The sequence below is a fragment of the Parasteatoda tepidariorum genome, chromosome 1 (assembly GCF_043381705.1).
Source record: "Parasteatoda tepidariorum isolate YZ-2023 chromosome 1, CAS_Ptep_4.0, whole genome shotgun sequence".
NCBI classification, from domain to species: Eukaryota; Metazoa; Arthropoda; class Arachnida; order Araneae; family Theridiidae; genus Parasteatoda; species Parasteatoda tepidariorum.
Window position 1 is genome coordinate 53,984,738 of NC_092204.1, and position 8,554 is coordinate 53,993,291.

At 26.9% G+C, this 8,554-nt stretch overlaps 1 protein-coding gene across 1 annotated transcript in view; it reads right to left on the bottom strand.

The window, feature by feature from the left end:
* LOC107451386 (uncharacterized) overlaps positions 1-3,309 on the bottom strand; it is a 36,902-nt gene extending 33,593 nt beyond the window's left edge. Inside the window, exon 1 of the mRNA XM_016067455.4 lies at positions 2,744-3,309. The gene's annotated coding sequence lies outside the window, so the exon portion shown is untranslated. The remainder of the gene's footprint in view (positions 1-2,743) is intronic.
* Positions 3,310-8,554: the final 5,245 nt, after the last annotated feature.

An 8,554-nucleotide genomic window follows, 5' to 3' on the forward strand; every position in this document is an offset into this window, starting at 1 on the left:
CCTTATTTACTTTCAGCATTAAGAAAAAATAAGTATCATCAGAACTACCAAAATATGAGAATACCACAACGCTCAGTAATTTATACTGCAATGCTTTGGTATTGATTTCAATAAAATTAATATTTAAAAATGGTTAAATAATATGTGATAAAATTAGGTAATTTTATGGTACTTTAGCGCATGGCATAAAAACCATTTATTCGGTTAGAATTGCTTTTCAGTTTTATAATTGTATTAAATGTGTAATAATTATATGGTATGTGTGGTAATTATATCGTCAAATTTACCTTGTTTCTGGCTCTATAGGAATACCAACTTCAGCAATTATTTTAATGAAATTATTAATAAAATATGGATAGATAATGTGTGATAAAATTAGGTATTGAATGGTACCTAGAGCATGGCATAAAAATTAATTATTCGGTTAATATTGTTTTTTCGTTTCGTATTTTCATTAAATGTGCGGTAATAATAATTAAAATTTTGAAAACCGAAATTTCCGATTAACCGCTACCATATTAAAGGAAAAATTACCATATAAATGGTTTAAATACCGTATATTTTGGTTTTATTTAACAGAATTACCATTTTTATTTTTTTTAAATCAAAATGTCATTATTATACTTTACGGTAATTTTTCCAGAATTTTTTCTTCCTGGTGAAATTCCATTTATCTCAAAAGTCATATAAACCATTTTCATTATAATCAATATTTAATTAATTCTTTTTCTAAGACTTTTCAAACTATACGATTTTGCAATGAATAATAAAGCTGTCTCTTGTCACTTTTTATTCATATTTAATTAATTATAAACCTTTAATAATTATAAATCTTTAATAATTAATTATAAACTTTTAATAATTAAATCAACTATAAAACTGAATACTATAAGCGATACGAATATAAATGTGAACTCAAATAATTATTAACATGATTTTTACATGAAGTCAAAAAATTAATGCTTAGAGCTTTGGTCCTAGTTTTTATAAATTTAGAAGATAATTACCAAATTTTGCTAAGTATTCAAAGTAAAAATTTAAATTGTAATACAAACAATAGTTAAAAATTAATACTTGGAAGTTTGGTGTTATGGAGCTCTGGTCCGCAGTTTTCATTAATTTGGAAAATTAACATTATTTGGAACTGAATTAATTGTTCATTAATTTGGAACTGAATGTTGTTAAGTGTTCAAGGTAAATATTTATATTGTAATACAATTTGTTTAAAAATTAATACTTTAATTTTTAATTTTTTTTAAATCAAGTAAAGCCAGTGTTTCAAACATTAAAGCATGGGAATACTAATGTATTTCTATTTAATGTAAGAACTATGTTATTTTTTAATTCATGATGATTCATTCACTTTTCTTGAGAAATTTATCTAAATGAGCCTTCACACTTTGCGCAACGTATAAAGTTTATAATAGTAAAGAGTAAAACGTATAAGTAAAATTTAAAGTAATGAAAACATATAAACTTGTAGATTGAAAATAAATACTTTTATGAACTTTTTGAACAAATTAAATGTTAAAATATGAGAAAACTAAAACATTTATATTTAATGTAAGAAATCTACTAAAATATTCTATTAGTAATTTCATAAATCATACTTTATCTTTTTCTAAGAAATCTATCTAAATTAGCTTTCACATTGTGCACAACAAATAAACTTATAAATTAAAAATAAAATAAAGTCATCCGAAGTTTATGAAAGCAAAAAATTAAAATGTATAAACAAGCTTAAAGTCCCATAAGCTTATAATATATGAACCTTAGATGTACTTTTTTTGATTAAGTTACGACTATTTTCGAATATTAAAACTTGAGAAAACTAGATTATTTTTATTTAATGCAAGAAATAGGTAAAAAGTATTTAATTTGTTATTTAATCAATCATGCTTCGTTTATACTTAGCACTAGAAATTTATCAAAATTAGTTTTTTCACTATGCACTAACTACAAATTGAGAGTAATGAAGTAATATGAAGTTTATAAGTATAAATTATGGGTACAAGTATAAATTAAGCACAATACTATGAAGTCTAAATAAATTTGTAACACATAAAGTCATAGATCCAAAATAAATACTTTTATCAACTTTTTTTAATCAATTCTGTTGTCTTCTATTGTTAAACCTTAATAAACCTCATGTGTTTTTCTTTCAAGTTAGAAGCATATTAAAATTTTTTAAAATTTCATTAATCATGTTTCATTCATATGTTATGTAAGAAACTTATTTAAATGAGCTTTTCTCACTTTTTTTAACCTATAAGCTTTTGAAGATTAAGAAACAGTTTCCAGGACCCAGTGTTTTTTCATATCGCTTTAGGAAAAAACAATTTTTTTGTTTTCTCATCAAATAAAGTTATTTATCTTAGAATAAATAATATATAAATTGATACAACAGAATACTTTTGGCACATCAGAATACTTTTTGGGTTGCAAGTTATTTTCACAAATAATTTATAAATTATTTCAAATTTTGAAGTTAAATTTATCATATTTCTTAAAAAATATATAAACACATGTTTTTCCTATACTTTACTATAGGAGATGTCATTTATAAACCGGAGTCAGAGAAATATTTATAAATAATTAGAATTACGTAACTTTAATCGAAATATATGAAATCGGTATTAGCACATTGCATTGGTAATAGTCCAATACAAAGGTGATCTTAAGTATCTCATTGTATTCATTCATGTTTGCAATTTCATAAATTAAAAATAATAATAAAAAATACCTTTTAAGGCGATGCAATTTTCCCAGCATTATTTTTCAGTATCTGATAGAACATTCATTTTCATGTAGTTCACGTACCGGCAGGAATTATGTTTGAAAAGTGAACGAAAAATACAAATGAATTTTTTATCTTCTTGCGAGCAGTCATTCATTAATATCTACATCCATCCGTGACGTAAGATGCAGTCATTATTCACCATTTTACGGAATTTTTAAAATGTTGCCATAAACGTGGTAAATATATTCAAACGATTTTCAATTTTTCTTTTTTATCGTTTACTTTTCGCTTCTTTTTGTTTTTATCTTCACGCTTCATTGTTTTTTAACTTCAGTTCACTTCTCAACAGAATAAATTAATCATAATTTGAAGTTTTTAAAAATATCGTCTGCCCTTGCCCCTGAATCGTTTTCATATGAGAAATCAAAAAGGGAATGTAAGCGTCTCTTCTTTGTCGGTTCGACCAACACAATGGATCTAGTTTCTCTTATGATCTTTTTTTTTTCCCTGGCGAGAATAGTATAGCTCATTTTTTCCTCATCCTTGTGAATTGTCGCGGGAAACCAAACAGGTCTAACTCGGCCTCATCACCTGTTTACTGAGATTTTTATGACGTCATTCTCTATCGCTCAAGGGCCTCCCACAAACACCAGAGTAACACTGTTCATTGCATCATAGAATGACAGATGAACGATGCAACAGGACATGAATTTTATTTACTTTGATGCAGGTGTTTAATTCCTGCCTGACAAACTTTCGTTTCAAAATAGTAAAAAGTTTGGCTTAAAAAAGGAAAGTTTTCTCCTCAACTTATAGCATTATCTACATCTAATTTTATTTTGTTCTATAATTTGGTTAAGAAATTGTTAATAAAATATTCTTATACAGATTTTTGATAAGAAAAATAATTACCATAAATTTTAACTCAGTCACCATGCATTTAATTGTTATAAGGTGAATTCTATCGAATTTTATCATCAAAAAAAATTTTTTTTGGTTTAGTTTCCATGTTTGTTATTATTTTTAGAAAGTAGAAATTTAAAAAAAAAATTTCATAATATATTTAATAAAATACATTTAAATATTTAATCGATTTTTTCCTCTAATAAACTAGCACAGCTACCACTTAAGAATAATGTAATTTATTAAAATCATTGTAAATAAAAATGAAATCATTATAATAAAAGTGTAGTGTAAAATTCGTTAAAAAATGAGTTGTTTGCATCAAGAAATAGTTAATTAAAAAAATTATCAAAAACCTAAGAATTGAAAAAAAAAGTCATTTTTAAATATTATTGAGACTATCATGTTTTTCTTATGAAACATATGTTTTGTAATAATACTAATTTTAACGTTTGTCGAACTCGGCAGTTTTGAACGTTGGCTAATTTTGAATTATATCAGAAGCTAAAATGGCAAATTTGCCTACTTTATTTTTAAGTTATCACGATTACTTTAGCAAACTGTTTTTTAGCAACGACTTCGTCTGATATTATATAGATTGATATTCGAAGCTGTTGATAAAAGAAAAAAATTGACAGCAAAACGAATTCTAATGTAATTCAGTGATTTTTAAAAAAAATCAACTAAATACACTTTTCAAATGTATTACTTATTTTTAACAAAATATTTTAAACAAAGTAGTTTTTTATTGTTATTTTGGTCAAAACATACCATAAATACATTTCAGTCAAGATTTTTCGTTACTAAATTAATTAAAAATACATTTCTGCATACAAATTTAAAGTAATTTCAGAAAAAGTATAGCTTTATTTCTCCCTTAAGTTTCTTAATCTTATAGTACATGTACATTTTTCGTATGAAATCGGCAAGAACCGTGAATATTAAAAAAATTTAAACTGAAATAAATAAAATAGGAAAAAAATGAGTGCGTATGCTTTCAGTCTAATTTAACAAATATTTCACGTAAATGTTTTACAATGTTAATTTAAAACATACTTTAAAAGTAACTTAAGTAATAAAAGTAATTTAAGGAACATGTACATTGTCTTAAATTAATTACTTCAAGCGAATATTTTAGAAATATAAAATTAATGGTTTGAAATTAAAAGAAAAAATGCATTTAAAAATGGTATTTTCCATTTTCAGTTAAAATTATATTTCAGATAAAAATTCAAACAGCTTCAACATTTTAATTATTATTTATATGGTGACGTTTTAAGTCTCTATTTTGTACGTTTTGATGCGTTTGAGGAATTTAATGCATTTTGATAAGCTTCATGCGACCTAATGACATGTTTTAAAGCGTTTAGAGCAACAACTTTAATTGATAAGTAGTCATAAAATACAAATAAACTACTAATTTTGTTCTGAAAATAATACTACTAAAGTAATATTTCCTTATTTTCTTGCTAGTTGCAGAAGTTTCTAATATTTGCAAAATTTAAAAAATCTATTGCCTGACAGAGGACATTTATATTGGACAGAAAATAGGAATAAATTCTTTCCTTTATTTTAACGTTAAAAGACAACAACCATAAATAAAATACCAACAACTGAAATACAAACTGAAAAACTAGCCATTGTTTATCAAATTTCATTTAATTTTCATGTAAATTTAAAGATTATTCCAACAATTTTTTTTATTTTATCCGTCGTTGAACAGCCGACCCAATTTTGGGTTTACGACTACTAATGCTCAACTCCGTAGCCTTGTAATTTTGAGTCAATCCAGAAGACAAGGAAACTCCTGGATCAGTACCCCCCAGAGGTATGATTTGTTATGGGAACGTAGAGAATTTTACGACTCGACAGATTTAACGTGCATCAGTCACCATTTACTACACGGGGAGTCTTCGGTCGGCGGGGATCAAACCCACGACCCCTTAGACATGGGGCCAGTGCCCTACCAACCAAGCTATGACGGCCTATTCCAACAAATATGAAAAAAAAATTCTTCAATCACTTAACCTTAGATATATATCAGTTCATTTCCGTGCATAATCATGAATTGAAATAAATGTGTGTGACGTTTCCCTTTCACATTCCTAAGGACACAAAAATTCTTCTCAAGCGCTCACGCGCCAACCATAAAGTTTACAAAACCATAGCTTTTCACCATGGTTGGATTCATCAAAGATGACTATCGGCAATAAGTATAACTATACCAATTTTGAACCCTGAATGCCTCAATGAATCTCTGGAAGAATCATCCCTTTGTTTACTTCTTCAAGCGGATCTCCTAAAAGCCACCTCATCAACGATATTCTCTCAAAGAATTAGATTAGTGTTATAGGAATATAAGTCACAGCTGAGGAATGATATCTAATTTGTTTTAGATCAACAAGTATATTCCCTGAATCTACCAGAGAAAACTGCAATATTTTATGTCACATTTAAACAATGATTTCTAACCAGCTTTATACGAACAGATATATTCTTGAGTCTACCAAGAAAAACTGCAATATCTATATGTCACATTTAAAGGATAATTTTGTTTTAATTTTAAATGATTGAAATGAAATGAAATTTTTCTGAGTATTCAAGAAAAAACGGTACTAACTACATAAGGGACCCGGAACTTTTACAGTTAAACACACATTGGAGTGCTTTTTTTGGATCTTTGAAAGACAAATGTTTGTTTCTTATTGTATTTAAATCTTAACAAAATATTGATAACTTTGCATAATACACTAATACATATATATAACATCTATGTATAACATCTATACTTCTATATATAGCATATCTATACATCCATATAGAGCATAATACACTAATACATATACTAATAGTACATACTAATACATATAAAAACATAGTGTAATGTTGCAAAACCCTATAATATATAGTGAAAAAATATTTTTCGGACAATAACGCGCCCAACAAGGAAAACAACTGCATAAGAAAAATTTCAAAAACTTAAGTTGATATCTTCTAAGAATACAATTAATTAAAACAAGTACTAATTTTGAGGAAAAAAATATTCAAATATATCCTTAAATATGTCGAATAGTTTTCATGAAACCCAATTTCAAACACACTTTAAAACTAATCAAATTTTAAATTGGATAACTCAGAACTATTCAACCAATTTCGTTCAAATTTTATGTTTTGTCTTTTAAAATTGCATGCTTTAAAATTATATAAAAATGTGTATACTTTACAATTCAATAGTTTTTTGACCATTAAATAATAAATAATAATAAATGATAAAAAAAATTTTTTTAATAAGACTTATTTTTTGCTTGAATTTATCTTTGGATAAGCGAATTTTGAAATTTGCGTGCAAAATTTTTTCGATTTGTTTTAAAAGTTTTCGAGATAAGGTGAAATACCCAAATAATAAAATTAACATTAAAGGCCGAAACTTTCGACCGCTCGTTTGACCAATCTATTGGAACCATATATCCCCATATTTTGAGACTCCAGAATCGAAATCCGTCGAAAAAGAAGGTATGTTTATCCAGAGAAAGTACGAAAGTTTATCATATTTAAGATTAAACCCTCAAACCATTGAGTTTGAATACTAGTACGTGAAAATACGATTATAAGATCAAAAGTTATCAAGGAGGATGTTTCACTTTTATTTATTTATTTTTGCTCAGTATACACGGGGGAAACATTCTGTTAAGACTACCGTATTACAAAATCATGACATTTCTAGTGGAAAAAACAACTTAATGTTGTTAACAGAAACCAAAATACGTGTTATTTGAACATTCATTTGGTAATTTTTCTGTTCATATGGTAACGGTTTACCAAAAATTCCACTTTTCCAAAATTATAGTTCTGATTAGCTCACATTTAGTAAAGAATACAAAGCTAAAAAGTAAATTTAACAGAATAAAAGGTTTTTATTTTATGCTCTAAGGCAGTGTTTCCCAAACTTATGACTTTTGTGTACCCTTTCTACATTTTTCGTAACTCTATGTACCACTTATAAAAAAGGAATGAATTTATAGCTATAAAAAATTGCACAAAAAGTTAAAAATCGCAACTGACTGCTGACACCACTAATTATTAACTGTTAACTCTGCAAAAATAGCCAATAGAAAAATACTTAATCGTAAGTTTTCCCGGCTAGCTTTATTTTTAAATAAAAATTTTTGAAATTTTCGTTTGTTGCAAAATATTTCGCATAAGAACGTGTACCCCCTCTAAACTGTTCCCGTACCCCTGGGGGTACGCGTACCACACTTTGGGAAGCACTGCTCTAAGGTATCATGATAAAATTTCAAATTTCATCATGTACGACAAAACCATATTTTATTATTTAGTTTACCAAAATCATTACCAAAGCACCTCGGTAAAAAATTACCGTGCTTTTGCTGTTCCCATAGAATCATAAATACTGAAACTTTTACCATATCCTGGTAGCTTTGACCCTACTTTTTTTCTCGGTGTACATCTAAATGTAGCTCTAAAATTATTTTATTGAGATGCAAATATTTGTTTCATTTATTTAAAAAAAAATTTAAGGGTTTAAATAATTACAAAAAAATAGGCTTAGTAATATTTCACTGAAATAAACTTAAATTTGCCCTCGAAATAGTAGTTTGTCATTGTTTCTTGGATGAGGAGTTTCATTACCAATTCGAAAAGCCTGATTTGCATGCGTCACGATTGGCCCAATGTTGGTAACGCTACAACTGTTCGTACCCAACTACTGCATCAAAGGTGAATTTTGTGAAATAAAAATTTCAAATAAACGTCTTATTTGAATACTTAGGAAATGGATAATAAAAACCATCCTGTCGAATATTCTCATTCTTTATCTTCATGATATACAGAAAAGGTCACGTGGTCACAGTAGAGAAGAAGTGTTTTCGTTTTTCCTCGTTCGTAATGCTT